Raw genomic sequence first — 16538 nt, 5'->3', positions numbered from 1 at the left:
TAACATTAGACAAGCCCTGAACCTCAAATTTAGTTCTGAGCTGACTGCTCTGACAGATTACAATCCAACCAGTCAATATCCTGTCCATTACAACTGTTCTCTCTCTCTCTCTCTCCCTCTCTTCATCTTTCTCATTCTTTCTGTTTTTTACACACAACCAGAGGCTGTTGTTGAGTATGTGAGGCAGGCCATCAGCTGTGCCTCCAATGCCAGTTTTTGTAGGAGCACTTTTCTAAACTGTCCACCGTACTGCAGTGAGAGCGCCCCCTGGAGGGCCTGATCCTCCACTTATATAGGCTACTGGACTAACCACAGAGTGACACAATACAATTTAAACATAACACAGCCATAGCTCTGGAGTATATAGTTGGTGCTGCTACAGTTCACTAAACCCATCAGTGGAGAAGCACACTGTGCCTACAGCCTTTGACTGGGGACTCTGTGCTGAGAGAGGAGAATTTCTCAAACACACACACACACACACACACACACACACACACACACACACACACACACACACACACACACACACACATAGTATAAGGAAAGAATCATTTCAATATGAAATTTTAATGTAGGGTGTCGGGCTCAGAGCTACAGCCTGCGCGTCCCCTGCACCCCCCCCCCCCCCCACACACACACACACACCATCTCTCCGGCCCCCTCTCCTTCCTTCTCATTTTCCTTTCATCAATAATACACTTCATCCATCTGCATCCCTCCAACCTTCCTTCCACTCTATCTCACGGCCCTTAGCCTCCCTCTGCTCTGCATAAGACGTCTTATCTTCGTCAGTCTTCATTCTCCCCTCTCACCTCCTCTCCCCCTCTGGCTGGAGGCCAGTGTAGTGGGAGAGTTGTGTCCTCTCAATCTTTGTGTGATATGGTTATTTGTCATTATTCCCGCACCAATGTGGCACTGGAACATGCAACATGTGTTCAGCCTGCACCTGTCTTACCTCCTGGATTCATTTCACATCAGATACATCGGGGTTCAAGTGGCTGTGTTCATTTCAGGCATAGTAATGCACTTTCCCTCACCAGCACCAGACATTCATCTGATTGTGTATGCATGCATGTGTGCGTGCATGTACGTGCGTGTGTGTGTGTGTGTGTGTGTGTGTGTGTGTGTGTGTGTGTGTGTGTGTGTGTGTGTGTGTGTGTGTGTGTGTGTGTGTGTGAGTGCGCACTGAGTGATGAAACTAAATGAAATCTTCCACTCTAGCAACTGGTCCTATGACACATTCCCCGAGGCCATCAAAAAAGCAGACAGACGCACAAAACACACACACACACACACTCACTCACACACACACACACACACACACACACACACACAAACAGAAGAACTGAAGTAAATGGCCGGCTGAGATATGCAGTTACCCCTCCAGTGTTTAACATGTGTGTTAATGTGTGTTAAAACATGTGTGCTTCTGAGTGTCCGTGTGTGTCTGGTCATGTGTGTGTTGTGGGGCAGGGGGTATGAGGAGAACAAGAGAATATCACCTAAAGCACTTGCTGGCAACTCTCAAGCATTCTAATTACAATTCTGATCCTCTCTGCACACACACACACACACACACACACACACACACACACACACACACACACACACACACACACACACACACTCACACACACACACACAAACAGAAGAACTGAAGTAAATGGCCGGCTGAGATATGCAGTTACCCCTCCAATGTTTAACATGTGTGTTAATGTGTGTTAAAACATGTGTGCTTCTGAGTGTCCGTGTGTGTCTGGTCATGTGTGTGTTGTGGGGCAGGGGGTATGAGGAGAACAAGAGAATATCACCTAAAGCACTTGCTGGCAACTCTCAAGCATTCTAATTACAATTCTAATCCTCTCTGCACACACACACACACACACACACACACACACACACACACACACACACACACACACACAAACACACACACAAGAAAATCAACAACACACTTTGTCACTTTCTAAACATGCCACTTCTTCTCACCGATGATGAGACTGGGAAACATTTTCATTAGTCATTGCTTTCTCAAATCTTCACATGCAATTGTAAAACTCACACAAACATTTACAAACAAATGAATTCTGAACTTTATAAAATCACAGTACTGACCATTCAGATAACCAGTTCACAGTACTGTAATAACTACCCTTTCATTAGTGTACAAGGGAATACTACTACTAAGTCAAAACCTGACCTGTCACTCTGGCAAAATATGTGTCTATGCACTATGCATCTGTATTAGCATAAGCAGGTCTTGGTCAGGCCATAATAGCTGATCAGCATCACACGTTTGCACATTGTACTGAATGTGCCTTGTTGCCCTGGCTTCCCTTCCTTTTGAAGAATGTTATTGTGCAGATGATCTAGAAAGTGGAGTTGTGACATGTTGTACTGGATATCTGGCATGGACCCACTTTGCCATGGCTGCAGAGGGTCTCCTGATTACTACACGCTGTACAGAAGTTGCAGTTGTTTCATCTGTAGGTTATTCTGAATGATCCGATCAATGGCAATGCTGATGCTGCCAGATTCTTGGAAAACGCCATGGTGCTCAACAATTTAGGTTTGAATTTCATCCAAACAGATGGCATTGCTGACGATCACCATATTCACCAGGGCAGCGTTCTGCTCAGTTGTGCCTCTGCCTTCCTCCCTGCTAGCTCGGTTGACCTATGGACATCGATTATGTGATGCAGTAAAAGTCTCACTGAGTAGTGGAGCTTCAGTCTATATGCACTACAACGGTACATGTATCACAGTAACAAGACACATTTTGTCATTCACAAACAAACAATTGTACAAACAATAGATGCAACCATGTAATGGCTTAGGAGGCTCTAGCTGTCCTGTGTATCTCATAGTTACTGGTGTGTCGATCTTACGTGACTTTTGTGATCAGAAGATGGATTGTATAGAGACTTACCGTACATTGTGGCTAAACAAGGTGCTCTACCAGCCAGTAAACAAGAGATCTTCCCCCATATCCATCCACCTTTTTCTTGTATGTGCCTATGTCTTCACATAGTCTGCAGTGAGTGTCCTCCCATGTTTTTCTGGGTGACTACACGATGGAGCATTCCGGTGGGGGCAGGAAGCCAACACTTGAATGGGGCAAGTGAAAACAAAGCACATTATAGTTTTGTACAGTATAGCATAGCATAGAGCTTTTTTCATATTCTACCCAGGGCAGGAATGTGTTCCAGGTGGAATAATGAGCTGGTATTAGAGTCATAGGAACTTGCTAAGCTCCTGGTTAACTTGTTCTGCTTAACTGTTGGACTAGAGGTGGCATTTGGATGTAAGTCTCACCATCACATTGACCTTTCTCAACAACTCTTTCCACACCCACAATCTGAACTGTACATTGTGGCACAATATATTTCACAGTGTCTCTGTGCATGGATGGCCATCAATAGTGTGCTGACACCAAGTGTCACTTCTGGGTGACCTGACCTACAGTTGGTGTGAGTCCAGGAGATGAGTTAGGGGTGGCACTGTATTAGGGCCATATAGAGGCTGGCAGCAGGACAGTGAGGATTAGGGTTGGCCTGGTTGATGGCTCAATCCAGGTCCCACTCAGTGGTTCCCAGGAAGCAGAATGCTGACACAATGGAGTCTTAGCACGTGGGTCTGGCCTCTGGTCTGAGGCCATGTGCATAGAGGTCATGTGCTTTGGTATTTCCAGAACCCAGCCTGAGAAACTAAAGTGGGAGAAGAAGACAGACCACTGGCTCTGCCTGGCAATGAACCTCTTTGCTGTCTGAGAGTACTGTAGATTCCTATGGTTGGTAATAACTACAAAAACGAGGCTAGGTCCTCGTATAGAGTGGGGTAAAGAACACTGGGATGGGCCTCCAGGCTTTCGATGGAGGTGAACCGGAGAGGTTGAAGCAGGGACCAGAGACAATGAGAGTGACATAAGGGAGAACATCGCATTTCATTATCAGACTTCAAACTGTGGAGTAGCCCTTTTATTGCCCCCTTATTTCCTGGGCTCATAATTAGATAACCCATTGGACGTTAGGGAAGACCTAAACTGACAGTTTGGCATGAAGGTCCTCCCTTAGTTCCCTTAGTACATTCAACTGTATGGCAGCTGCCACAGTTCAGAACTCCAGAACACACCCCGCCTATGTTAATCATAGCATGGCTCCACTATATCCTGCTTCAGTTGATTGAATACTGCTCTGAGCTGGCTACGCCTCAACGTGGACTTAGTGGTCACCGGGATAGATGTCCAAGGCTTGTGCTCAGCTGGTATAATTCCAGGCTTTGTTCCGCCAGCTCCTGCTATTGGTGACCTATTGTGGTGCCTTAAAAACAGGAGTGTAAAAACTTAGTGACACACAGCTCACTCACTGCACTCTTGTTGGGTTTCACAATCTGTGGCATCCTTGGGTGAAGTGTGGACCACAAATGGTTTATTCACTAAAGCAAAAGAAACAAAAACAAAGGAGTCTGAGCTGAATGAAAGAATGCTAGTGAGATGAGCAGGGACAATGTCAGTAGACCGCGCTAAGCATTAGTATGAATGCAGGCTAATGTGAAACGTCTGGGCTGGGAACCTGGGGGAATAAATAGGGTGAAACAAACAGGCAATAGGTGATGGTGATAACACTAATAAGTGGGAGATTTGGATCTGTGAAGTGATCGTGGAGTGCGATTGGTGGATGTGTGGGAATTGGCTAGGCTGGGAGCCGACATTAAAGGAGTATTGCAATGTATGGAAACAGGTGAACAGTGTTTATGATTACAGGACATGTGTATTTGCTTTTGGAAATGACCTCAAGGTATAGTTTTTTGTGCTAGATGAACCTGAACCAGATTTTGTGTTTAAGCTACTGAGAAATACTGTAATATAGTACATTTATTATCATATTCTTATGAGTCCTAGCTCTAAATGAACACTTAATAACCCTCAAATTCTTCAGAACCTTTGAGTTTAAATGTCAAGTGGGATGAACTCATCATCAGTATTACAGTGTAAGTCATTAAGAAATTGTGGCCAACCACTTTACTGCAATTTCAGTGTGCTGCACACTACCAGTACTTTGTGTGTGTGTGTGTGTGTGTGTGTGTGTGTGTGTGTGTGTGTGTGTGTGTGTGTGTGTGTGTGTGTGTGTGTGTGTGTGTGTGTGTGTGGAATATATATTACGTTTAGGTTTAAGGTCAATGCAAAATGTCTGGAACAAAAACCAGAGGCTCTGACATGTGTGATGTGTGTGTGTGTGTGTGTGTGTGTGTGTGTGTGTGTGTGTGTGTGTGTGTGTGTGTGTGTAATATATGTTTAGGTCAATACATAATTATTGGAGCAAACACCGGGAGTTCTGACACATATAGCACTTCAGTTTAAGTGTACTCTATGAAACCAAACTTTTATTAATTTCAACCTTCCAGACAGACAGACACATACACTTAAACACACACACACACACACACACACACACACACACACACCCTATTCCCAGCTTTGTGCCTAAGGTCTTCATGTCTCAAAGGTTATGATCAGTCAATCTACAGCTGCTACCCAATTGTCTAAACAACTGCACCTGGCAGCTGCTGTTCTCACTATCTGTATTTGAAAGGGATTCAGATGGATGGCTAAAGTGAAAACTAACAATACTATTAGAATTACTGTCACACATACACACCTTTACCAACACCCATACAGACAGTACATACAGACAGGTGAGCACATACAGTCACATTCATTCTCATCATATTCAAGACTTTTTTTTCAGACTCTTTCTCTCTCTCTCTCTCTCTCTCTCTCACACACACACACACACACACACACACACCTCTTCTTAATACAGAGGAGATGAGGGAGGAGACGGAGCCCATTAACCCCTTCCAGCTCCTCACCATGCTCTTCTGCGGAGAGGTTCACATGCATTTGGATATGAGTGCTTCTCTGAGAGCAGGTTGCACTGCTGAGGCCTGAGGGTTTGTATCAGAAGCTCGAACACAGGCTTCATTTGGACCTGACAATTAATCTCCATCCGCCTCTCAGGTCCTGTGCTGGAGCGTGGAACCTCCCTATTACACTCGTACGCATCCACAAGCCTGTGCACGTTTTCTTGCACAGAAAAATCTCATTAATTTATTACAACCTTGTTCCCAGCTCAGATATGTCATCTATAGTGTGCTTTCTCAGCAATGGCTTTGCATAATCAAATGCACTGTTAATCCTAAAAAATTTTTTTAAGTATATATTTTTAATCCTTATCTGAAATTACAATGAGATTACAATGAGTTGTGGAAAAGAGCGAACCAGCAGGTTTCTGACATTATTTTTTGTCTAACTGGTAATCTGGCGTACCGGGCATTTGCCCGGTGGGCCGACAGTCCTCAGGGTCCGATGGAAATTTTTTCTTCTCTTTTTTTCTAAGAGACCGAGTCACAATTTAGAGGGGGCGGCCCATTGGCCCATCTTCAATATAGACAGTGGACTGAACCAATCAGGATATAGGACAAAAGCGGCCCTACCCTTTCTCTGCGTGGTCCGCTGTAACTCCCATTATGTTCAGTGTTGAGCGCGTTGTTAAAGGAGAGGCAGCATGGAGCAACAGAAACGGCAGAAATGGGGTGCGGAGTAGTGATGGGAATTTCCGCTCTTTTTAGGGAGCCGGATCTTTTGGCTCAGCTCCTCATAAAGAGTCGGCTCTTTCGGCTCCCAAACGGCTCCTTATTTGAGGGGGTGGTGAACATAATTTGTTGACGGGGGGGAATGGGGTGGCGAACGTACTTTGTTGACCGGGGGGAGGGGGGGTCTTAGAGGGGAACTGGCTCGGTCTTAGAGGGGAACCAGCTCTCGTCGTTCACTTAAAAGAGCCGGCTCTTTGAACCGGTTCGTTCGCGACCAACACATCACTAGTGCGGAGAAGTTACGCACGAAGAAATTGAAGAGTCTCAATCATGGACGTAATTTTGATTTCAAAAGTGGGGGGGACATGGATTCGTAGCTATTTAAATATTTGGTTTTAACCGTAAAAACTGGGGGGGACCAAAGCTGGCTTTTGAAAAAGTGGGGGGGACATGTCCCCCCCGTCCCCCCCCCAAAATTACGTCCGTGGCCTCAATGTAGATGCTACAAAATGTGTAAAAATCACAGACATGTTCGCTGCTGTAGCCTCCGCGTCCTCTGTAGGTGAAGACAGCAGCAGCAGACAAGGAGAGCAGTAGCCAGAGATGCAGGCTTGTGAAAGAGAAACCGAGGGAAACTTAGTGGGAAAGTGTAGTACGTAAACAGGTGGTAACGTTAGGATAACACAGGGACTTTATTACATGAGAATGATGAGCAATGGCGATTGATTAGTATTAATATTAATTGGTATTTGTATACTTCCCAAAATCTGACAGCCACGTGCCCTTATTCTAATAAAATAGCAAATGGTCAAGACTGAGAAGAGTTGGATGAGCAGCAAGTGTCCATTTTAGGCTATCATAGCATTTTAGATATTTATGTTAAAGGTGTGTTGAAAGGCTGCACAGTAGTTTGAATTTGTAGCCCCAATGCTGTGGTTCAACATGTTTTTAAAAGCACTCAAACAAGTGCAATTACAGATTTTAAAACTTTTAAATGATAAATAAAAGCTTTGCAATTTAAACATGACTACAGTAAGTGTAAAAAAATATATAAAAGTAATATTAGCAAAAGATATGCCCACACTGAATAAGAGTAAAACGGTGTCAAATGCTTTTAAGACATATTTGCATTGCATGAATTCATAAAACAGCTTTGTTTGTAGCCGGATACAAATACATGTTATAGGTATTTAAAGGAGTGAGCATCTTTAACCTGAAGAATTAGAATTGAACTTGAATTAGAATATCGGAGAAATTCAGAAAATACATATTAGAGATGATTTCAATAAAATCATAATAGTGATTATGATATAAGTGTCACGTTGAGGACCCCGGCCCCTCCCTTTTGGGCGTGTGTATACGTAGTCCACGTGCTTTGTCTGCGTCAGTGTATATTCGGGGTTGGGGGTTATGTCGTGTGATTAATAAGTATCACCTGTGACTTGTCTCGTAATCACATGGGGTTAATGTGGTTTGTCTATTTAATGTGCGCTCGCGCAGTGTCCTGTGCTCATCGTTGTCTAAGTCTACACGTTGTGTCAGTATATTCAGTGTTGCTCGTGCGCCATCGCACGTTTATTTTGTGAATTAAAAGTGACGTCCGTCAAACTGCAAGGATTCCGTGTCTCATCCTTCGCTTCGCCCCGTTCGTCACAGAACGACGAGCCACCCGAGACACCAACAACTATGCCAGGCTACAAAACTAAGCCGAAGAAGGGGAAGAAGCCCAGTAAGCGGCACCACCGCTCTTCCTCCTCTCCCCCGCGCCGCAGAACCTCGCCGACGCGGGCGCAACTGGAGGAGGACCCGGTATGCGCTCTCCAGCTGGCCTCAGCCCAGAGGGTCGAGGAGAGAGACCCCGAGCTGGCGGAGATCTTCCGCCAGGGAGCGGTCAGGATTTGGAGGGAGCGACACTGCCCTCCATCCCACGCCCTCGCGCCGACGGAGAGTCCCGGTGCGATTTGCGTCGCGGACTCAACCCCGGAGGCAGAGTTTGGGGAGGGGGACTCCGAGGAGGAGGAGGAGCAGGACGAAGAGGAGGGGGCATACCCTCCTTCGTTGTGTGATGCCTCCACCGTGAACTACGGTGAGGAAGAGGAGGAGGTCTACCCCCCCTCGCTGGATGACGCGTCCACCATATACTACGGGGAAGAGGAGGAGGAGGAGGAGTCAGAGGAAGAGGACTACCTCCCACCGCCCGTAGGTCCCTCTTCTGTAGTAGAGGAGGGGGAGGAGGAGGACGAGGAGGACTACCCGCCGTCAGAGCGCTCCACATACCCCTCCGATTATGGTGAGGACGAGGAAGATCGTCCTCTGTCCGTGCACTCGGGCGTTTCGGAGTGCACGGACAGCGAGCGTTACTCGGGGGAGGAGGGTAGTCCGCCCCCCTCTGAGTGTTCGGCTGGGACTGTGAAAGGGAGGTGGATACCAGAGGCGGGTCCATCCTTCGTTCACTCTGGAGAGGAGAAGATGGAGTGCTCCCGGGGTGGCAGCCCGGAGCAGTCCATGGAGTGGAACCAGAGCGAGGAAGAAGAGGACATGGAGACCGAAGAGGTTTCCCCAAGTGGCCCGTATGGGGAGTCCGCCGACCGCGCTGCTCCGGGCGCCCACGCCGGACGCGCTGCTCTGGGCGCCCACGCCGGACGCGCTGCTCTGGGCGCCCACGCCGGACGCGCTGCTCCGGGCGCCCACGCCAGACGCGCTGCTCCGGGCGCCCACGCCGGACGCGCTGCTCCGGGCGCCCACGCCGGAGGCGCTGCTCCGGGCGCCCACGCCGGGCGCACTGCACCTGGCACGTCCGCCGCAGCCCTGGCGGCCCCCGGTCTTCCTCCACTCCTAGCTCTTCTCCTGGCGCGTAGTCTGGCGCCCGTTACGTGTATGTTTGTTCCAGTGTTTGTAAGTCTACCCGTATGTTTACCAAACCCCTTTTTCCCTCTCGTTCCTCTATGTGTTAATGTGCCCGTGTGTGTGTTCGTGTCCGTTCCATTTAATGTGTCAAACGTTTTTTCCCCGGTCTTCCCAGGGGGGGTGTGCTAGGCGATTCGGGACGGACACTTCGCCAAGGGCAGTCACCTCCCAGACGCAGGACTGAGCGCGTCGGATCCGCCCATCGTCGTGGGTTCGGGGCACTCGGTCCTGTTGGCACCCCGGGACGGGTAGTGCCCTTGGAGGGGGCGTCTGTCACGTTGAGGACCCCGGCCCCTCCCTTTTGGGCGTGTGTATACGTAGTCCACGTGCTTTGTCTGCGTCAGTGTATATTTGGGGTTGGGGGTTATGTCGTGTGATTAATAAGTATCACCTGTGACTTGTCTCGTAATCACATGGGGTTAATATGGTTTGTCTATTTAATGTGCGCTCGCGCAGTGTCCTGTGCTCGTCGTTGTCTAAGTCTACACGTTGTGTCAGTATATTCAGTGTTGCTCGTGCGCCATCGCACGTTTATTTTGTGAATTAAAAGTGACGTCCGTCAAACTGCAAGGATTCCGTGTCTCATCCTTCGCTTCGCCCCGTTCGTCACAATAAGACTACTAAGATTGAATCTAATGACTAACCAGTAATTTTTTTATTATTATTTTTTTCCACGTGGTACCCCACATACATAAATTACATGTTGATTGTGGTCTGCTAATTATGAGGGGCCGGTCTGAACCAAAAATGACAGGGCCGATTTTTTGTCCCAGTCCAGCCTTGCACTGAGGAGAACACTCATATACCTGAGCTCTGGAAAAGATGAGAACCCCAGTGCCCTGAACGAAACGGAGCAGGACAATTCATCATTGCTCTGGATGTACACTGGAAATATCAAAATACTACCATTCATTAAGAAAAGGCATATTCGTTATGAACATACACAAGGCTGTCGATCTCAAGGATTATATAACCGCACAGAGCAAAGGTAAAGTGATCACAATCAGCACATACTAGTGTTTCATTATGACAATCAAACACAGAACTATAATATTAAACCTGCTTCTGTTTCCTCTTCTCACACGCCTGCCTTTTCGTCTTCAGTGGAAGAGGACAAAAATCGATTCTGAGATGAATGTCCTGCTGGAGGCATTAAGACCCAGCTGTGTCTCCACTTCCCAAACTCCCAAAGACATACTGCCCACACCTCACACAGAACACCAAGTGACAGTGTAGCTCTTGGTGTTTTTTCTTCTTCTTTCTTCTATCTTAACATGCTATCTATCTATCTATCTATCTATCTATCTATCTATCTATCTATCTATCTATCTATCTATCTATCTATATATCTATCTGTCTATCTATCTGTCTATCTATCTAACTATCTATCTATCTATCTATCTATCTATCTATCTATCTATCTGTCAGATATGGGTGTGTTCCATTTGATAAAGCCACTTAAAATAATTCTATGTTGGTCCATTCTTTCAAAGCATACACATATAGGAATTTGTGAAGTAATATCTAATTTATTTCAGCTGTTGTCCATATAATCCCATTTAATATATGGGAATTACACCCATTCATTTTTTTAATAAAGGTTTAAGGTAACAGTGCTGTTGAAGGCTCATTTGTAATAGGCTACTTGTAATATTATTAAAAATATATTAGCCTCTCTAAAATTGTATACTTAGCAACAGAGGCAAAATAATTTGCATAGCAACATAAAGTTTGACCTAGACAGCTAGGGTTTTGTGTTGTCACGGCGTTTGCCTGCTGTCAGTCTTCCCCTGATGTCCTTAGTTTCGTTTTCACGTGTTGTATTTGTTTCGTGTTCTTTCGGTTGCCTTTGTTATTCTGCTCCCGTGCCTAGACGGTTGAGTTTCATTTTTCACGTGTTGAGTATACCACGTTGTTTTCTGTTGGATTTTTCCCCGCATGCTACGGTTGTGTTTTCTTTTTTGCGCGTTGAGTTTTCCGCGTCCTTTTAAGTTTCGTTTTGCTTCTCTCTCTCTCTCTCTCTCTCTCTCTCTCTCTCTCTCTCTCTCTCTCTCTCTCTCTCTCTGTGTGTGTGTGTGTGTGTGTGTGTGTGTGTGTGTGTGTGTGTGCGTGCGTGTGTGTGCGTGCGTGTGTGTGTGTGTGTGTGTGTGTGTGTTTTACGTGCATGCAGATTGGTTTCTCTGTTGCAATGCTTTCTCGTGTGAGTGATACACTCACACTGCGTTAGTGATGAGCTTATTTTACCCTATTGGTTTCATACGGCATTTGGGTTCACATCTCCCTTCGTTTTCTTACGCAGTGTGTACCGGTCTGTACGCCCTGCATTACACCTTCCTTGCAGTTATATCACAGTGATAGCGCATATACATCTAAAATGTGTGTTTGATTTGAAAGAACCAAATGTTATGCTTCTCATTTCTCCCAATATGTCCATAAATGAATTAGATATTAGAGGTATTGTCAAAACATTCCATAGTTCCCCTGGAACTACATTTAACATGAGAGTAGTTAAAGATTTCCAACAAAGCATGACCTCATTAAAACAGAAATACTATATCACCCACTCATGCAATTACTTGAGAAAACTAAAATCACTACAAGACTAAGAATTCCAGGATGACAATCATTAATTCATGAATGAGAATATGAATATGCAATTATCCAAAATGCCTTTTCAAAATTCCACATTCCTTTTCACCATGACGAAAAATATGTTGGAACTAAAGCAGAGATGCAGACAGCTGTGGGTTACCTGTTCATTTCCGCACACGCCTGACTGCTCATGCAGCAGACCCCTAGAGGATGAGGTTGTGTACCTGCTGTATGTTCATTTGTACTGACAATCAATCTGAACTTGGAGGTTCATGTGATTGGATTATGATGCAGGTGAGAGACCCCATGGCCCAGTGCTCTGTAATGTCTAAATCTCTGACCCTTAAAAACAAGCCTATTTTTGTATTTGCAAATGAAAAAAAAATCAATCTCTGTAATATGAAATATGTTTGGGTATAGCATGCCTCAGCACTCCCAGCTAGGCCACACCTCTTTTAAGGTAGTGGGATTCTGTCTCTGCCTTCTTGACCACACTATTTTGCTTGGTTGCCCAAACTACCAACTAAGGACTAAAGTACTGCACCTTACACAGAGCCAGTATCTGCCATTATCCAGTAACTACTGCCCTATACACTACCACTTCATGCTCAGGGAGAGCATTGCCTAGGCATGTGTTTAGGTGTTGGCATCTCTCTAGTGGAATGATTTACCAATAGACTATACCTTCCTTGCACATCCAAATGTACTCCTCACCTGACACCAGTGTGCCTTTCCAAAGGAGAGTCCTGACACCCGTGTGCCTTTCCAAAGAATAGTCCTAAGATCAGTGTGCCTTTCCAAAGGAGACTCCTGACACTAGTGTGCCTTTCCAAAGGAGAGTCCTGACACCCGTGTGCCTTTCCAAAGGAGAGTCCTGACACCAGTGTGCCTTTCCACAGCAGAGTCCTGAGTTCAACTTCAGTGTGAAGTATGTGTGTATGTGTTCGTGTGAGCATGACACAAATACAGAGCGAGAGATACAGATTCCATCTGAGGCTCGACTAATGACGTCCAGAGGTGATCTACTCTCAGCACCAACGGACCTGAGCATGTGAACTTTAACCCGGCTACTATTCATCTAGGGACTCTCAAACAACAAACAGTAGGAAATCTGTACACAAACACACAAACACATTACTTATGTCTGAAGGGAGCAGAGGCGAGAACGTGCATGTGTGTGTCTGTGTAAGTGTGAGCGTGCACGTGTGTGTCTGTGTGACTGTGATCATGCACGTGTGTGTCTGTGTGAGTGTGAACGTGCACGTGTGTGTGCAAAGTTCCAGAGTGCATTTGATTAATAATGTTTCATCTCCAGTCCCTTTTCCACTGTGAGTGGAATAATTCACTGAGTGCACTGCACCCTTCCCAGCCAATGGGAAATATGTGATCAGGGCAATCTCTATAATCAATAGTGCTATTATACATAATCACCTGCTTATGGGGAGGAGCTCTGCTACACATTCAATACCACATGACCTTCAGTGAGCCCCAGACCGACTGCCAACACCAACAAAACAATCATGGCTCTCTCTGATTCTCTCTGATCCACGCAGCCATCATGAAGGGAATGCAGCAGCTCACCATGTATTGAGCTGTACAGGGCCCACAGCCCTGCCCTTATCGCACTCAATCAATAATTTCAGAGCTGCCTCTCACATTTTAAAGTCCCTGTCTCTTCCAATCTCTTTTTGTCTCTGTCAACAGAACGAAAAATAAAGAACATAGGTAAACTAATGAACTCTAGACAGTCACACTCATTACAGGGACAATGTTTTTTGTAAGAGAAAATTGACTAAAAGCTCTCATGCTTGTCTAAACATTACACTATATGCTTCCATTCCCACAAATAGCAGACACAGATGCGGTGGACCAGTTTACTAACTCAGAGATGGTCTATTCCTCCTGGTCTCCTGGTCTCTCTCTGTTGTGTTTTTGGGGCAGCATGAGTTACAGCATGGTGCTGCAATTTTAGGAACATAGCTTGTATAGTGTTCATCTAGAACTAACATCATCTGGAATTAACTGTAGGTGTTAATTCACCACTCACAATCCTGCTGTGGACAAACACCACACACTATGCTTCAGCTGAACCTATCAACCAGCCTCAGTTTGATTATACCTTATATTACACAGACACTGTTACAATGTAGCTGTACCATTAATTGCAGTGTATGCACTGTGCAACTGTGCAACCTTCCATTCAATCAATACATTATCATTATGTTTTCTGGGTATTGAGGTACTGTTCTATACTAATGTGCTGCCACAGACTTGAAGTTGTGAAAGGTTGACTGGGCAATTCTACAGCATGAATCAGTGTAAAAGTTCATTCATCATAAGAAGGATCAGGTTCACACAGCGAATTTTAGTTTAGATGCTGTAAAGTCATTTTACCATGTGCACTGTTTAGATATTTTCTCATATATTTAAATGTGCAGGCCTTGGAGAATCACATGACATGACATATATTAGAATCCTATTCCTAGTGTGAATTTAGATATGATTCAATTATTTTAATAATTTTCAGGCTGCAACATTAATATCAGCAAATCATTATTGATGCCCACAGGGCTGGAACAAGTAACACCAGAGGCTTAACAGATGAAGGAATTTTGGTTTCCCCTATTTTGAGGAATCTTTATAAAGATTTTATTTAGATTTTATGCCCCTATCATTCATAAAATCAAAACTAATTAAGAAAGATGTATATTACCCATAATTTCATTCCTAGGTATGAATGGAATAATTAAGATTAATATTTTAGAATCTTATAGAATTTACAGATGAAAGCAATTCCATTGAGAAGCAAAGATGTAAGAAATTAAGATTCTCTCTCCTAGTTGGTTCATCTGAGCTGGCAAGAATCCAATATAGCTGCTAGAAAAACAGCTACCTAGAAAACTCCCAAAAGACCCAATTTTTTCAGAAGTCTTTCAATCACAAACTTTAAGTTCTCTTTAACTACAGAATGTACATTGTTTGCTTTTTTGTTTTCCTTTTCCTCTGCTTCATGCCGAAGCAAATTCCTAGTCTGTGAACCCTGTTCATTGACAATGGCAATAAAACTTTTTCTGATTCTGATTCTTTATGACTTTGCTGATTGCTGCTTAATGTTTACATTGATGGTAATCTGTTATGTTTACATTCATGTGTACATTGTTGTTGTTATTGTGGTATCCGTTGCCAGCCCGAAGAGGATGGGTCCCCCTGTGAATCTTGGTTCCTCTCAAGGTTTCTTGTCATTGTCACTCAGGGCTTGGACATTTGTAAAGCTGCTTTGTGACAAGTGCTGTTGTAAAAAGCGCTATACAAATAAATTTGACTTTGACTTTATATTATACAGCTCTAGAAATATATAAGACATGTTCATGAAGTAGGTAGGAATGGGTATTAGTGCCTGTATGACATGTAGGACAAAGATCAGGTATCAATCCTTAGACACTTTTCTAAATTGCTCTGTTCAGTTTGGGATCTGTATCAGTTTGGGAGGTAAAGGAAGCAGAATTTAACTAGTTTTTGTTCATATAGATGCCAGACCAGGGGTGGACACTATCACAAGGATCCACTCTAACTTACCTGTAATAACTATGTGGTGGAGAATTTCAGCATTATTCTTAGACTGAAAGATATATTTACTAGAGTTTCTCAAACTGAAGATTTGTCAGTAGAGTCTGTAAATAAATAAATAAATATAATCAGTAGAGAAATTATTATACTTACTACTACTACTTCTTACATATATTGTATATGTAACGCTGGATGCAGGAGGCAGACACCACGACGTATACGGTGCACAAGTAACATTTATTTACAGTAACACAAGTAAGCTCTCTGCGGCGCAAGCAGCACACACACACACTCACGCTGACACGTAGCTTTAGACAAAGACGAGCACAAGACACTGCGCGAACGCACATTATATAGGTGATTAACACAGACCCTCATGATCTCGAGACAAGGCACAGGTGATACTACGAACACGCTCACGGACAATCCACACCCACGGAAGTACTAATATGGACATAACAGCACGCAGACAACGTAGCGGCACGCCCACAGGGAAGGGTCCGGGACTGTCACCGTAACAGTATATATATATATATATTTGTTTATGTTGGTTTGTATATTTTGTCTTTATTTGCTATTGCATATCAGAAAAATTCATTTTAAAATAAATAGATGTGGGGTCCTGTTCTCTAATGAAAAAAAAATGTAGTGAGCAACACAGTAGAAGATTGGATTGTTTAAATCTCTGTGAGCTTCTGAACTATTCCTTCAAGCATCGTGTACTTCTCTTTAAATATGTCAGAGGGTATGATTAGTTTAAAGAGTATGATTAATGTTTTATGCTTGAGTACAAATGAGTCATTATTAACCCTTTGACCTCCAAGGTTTCAGATGCTCATTCTTCTCTCCTGTAATTATATACCTTTCATATTTGT

General features: G+C 44.4%; 1 long non-coding RNA gene across 1 annotated transcript; it reads right to left on the bottom strand.

Annotated features, from left to right (window-relative positions):
• Positions 1 to 2039: 2039 nt before the first annotated feature.
• On the bottom strand, positions 2040 to 4529 carry LOC143513898 (uncharacterized). Its single transcript, XR_013130716.1, has 3 exons — positions 4369 to 4529; positions 2933 to 3110; positions 2040 to 2679 (listed from the first exon to the last, which is right to left on the bottom strand). It is a non-coding gene; the product is annotated as an uncharacterized LOC143513898 (long non-coding RNA).
• Between the last annotated feature and the right edge of the window lie 12009 nt (positions 4530 to 16538).

Source organism: Brachyhypopomus gauderio, chromosome 5, assembly GCF_052324685.1.
Source record: "Brachyhypopomus gauderio isolate BG-103 chromosome 5, BGAUD_0.2, whole genome shotgun sequence".
NCBI classification, from domain to species: domain Eukaryota; kingdom Metazoa; phylum Chordata; class Actinopteri; order Gymnotiformes; family Hypopomidae; genus Brachyhypopomus; species Brachyhypopomus gauderio.
Note: the sequence above shows the minus strand (reverse complement) of the source record. Positions and strands in the feature narration are given on the sequence as shown.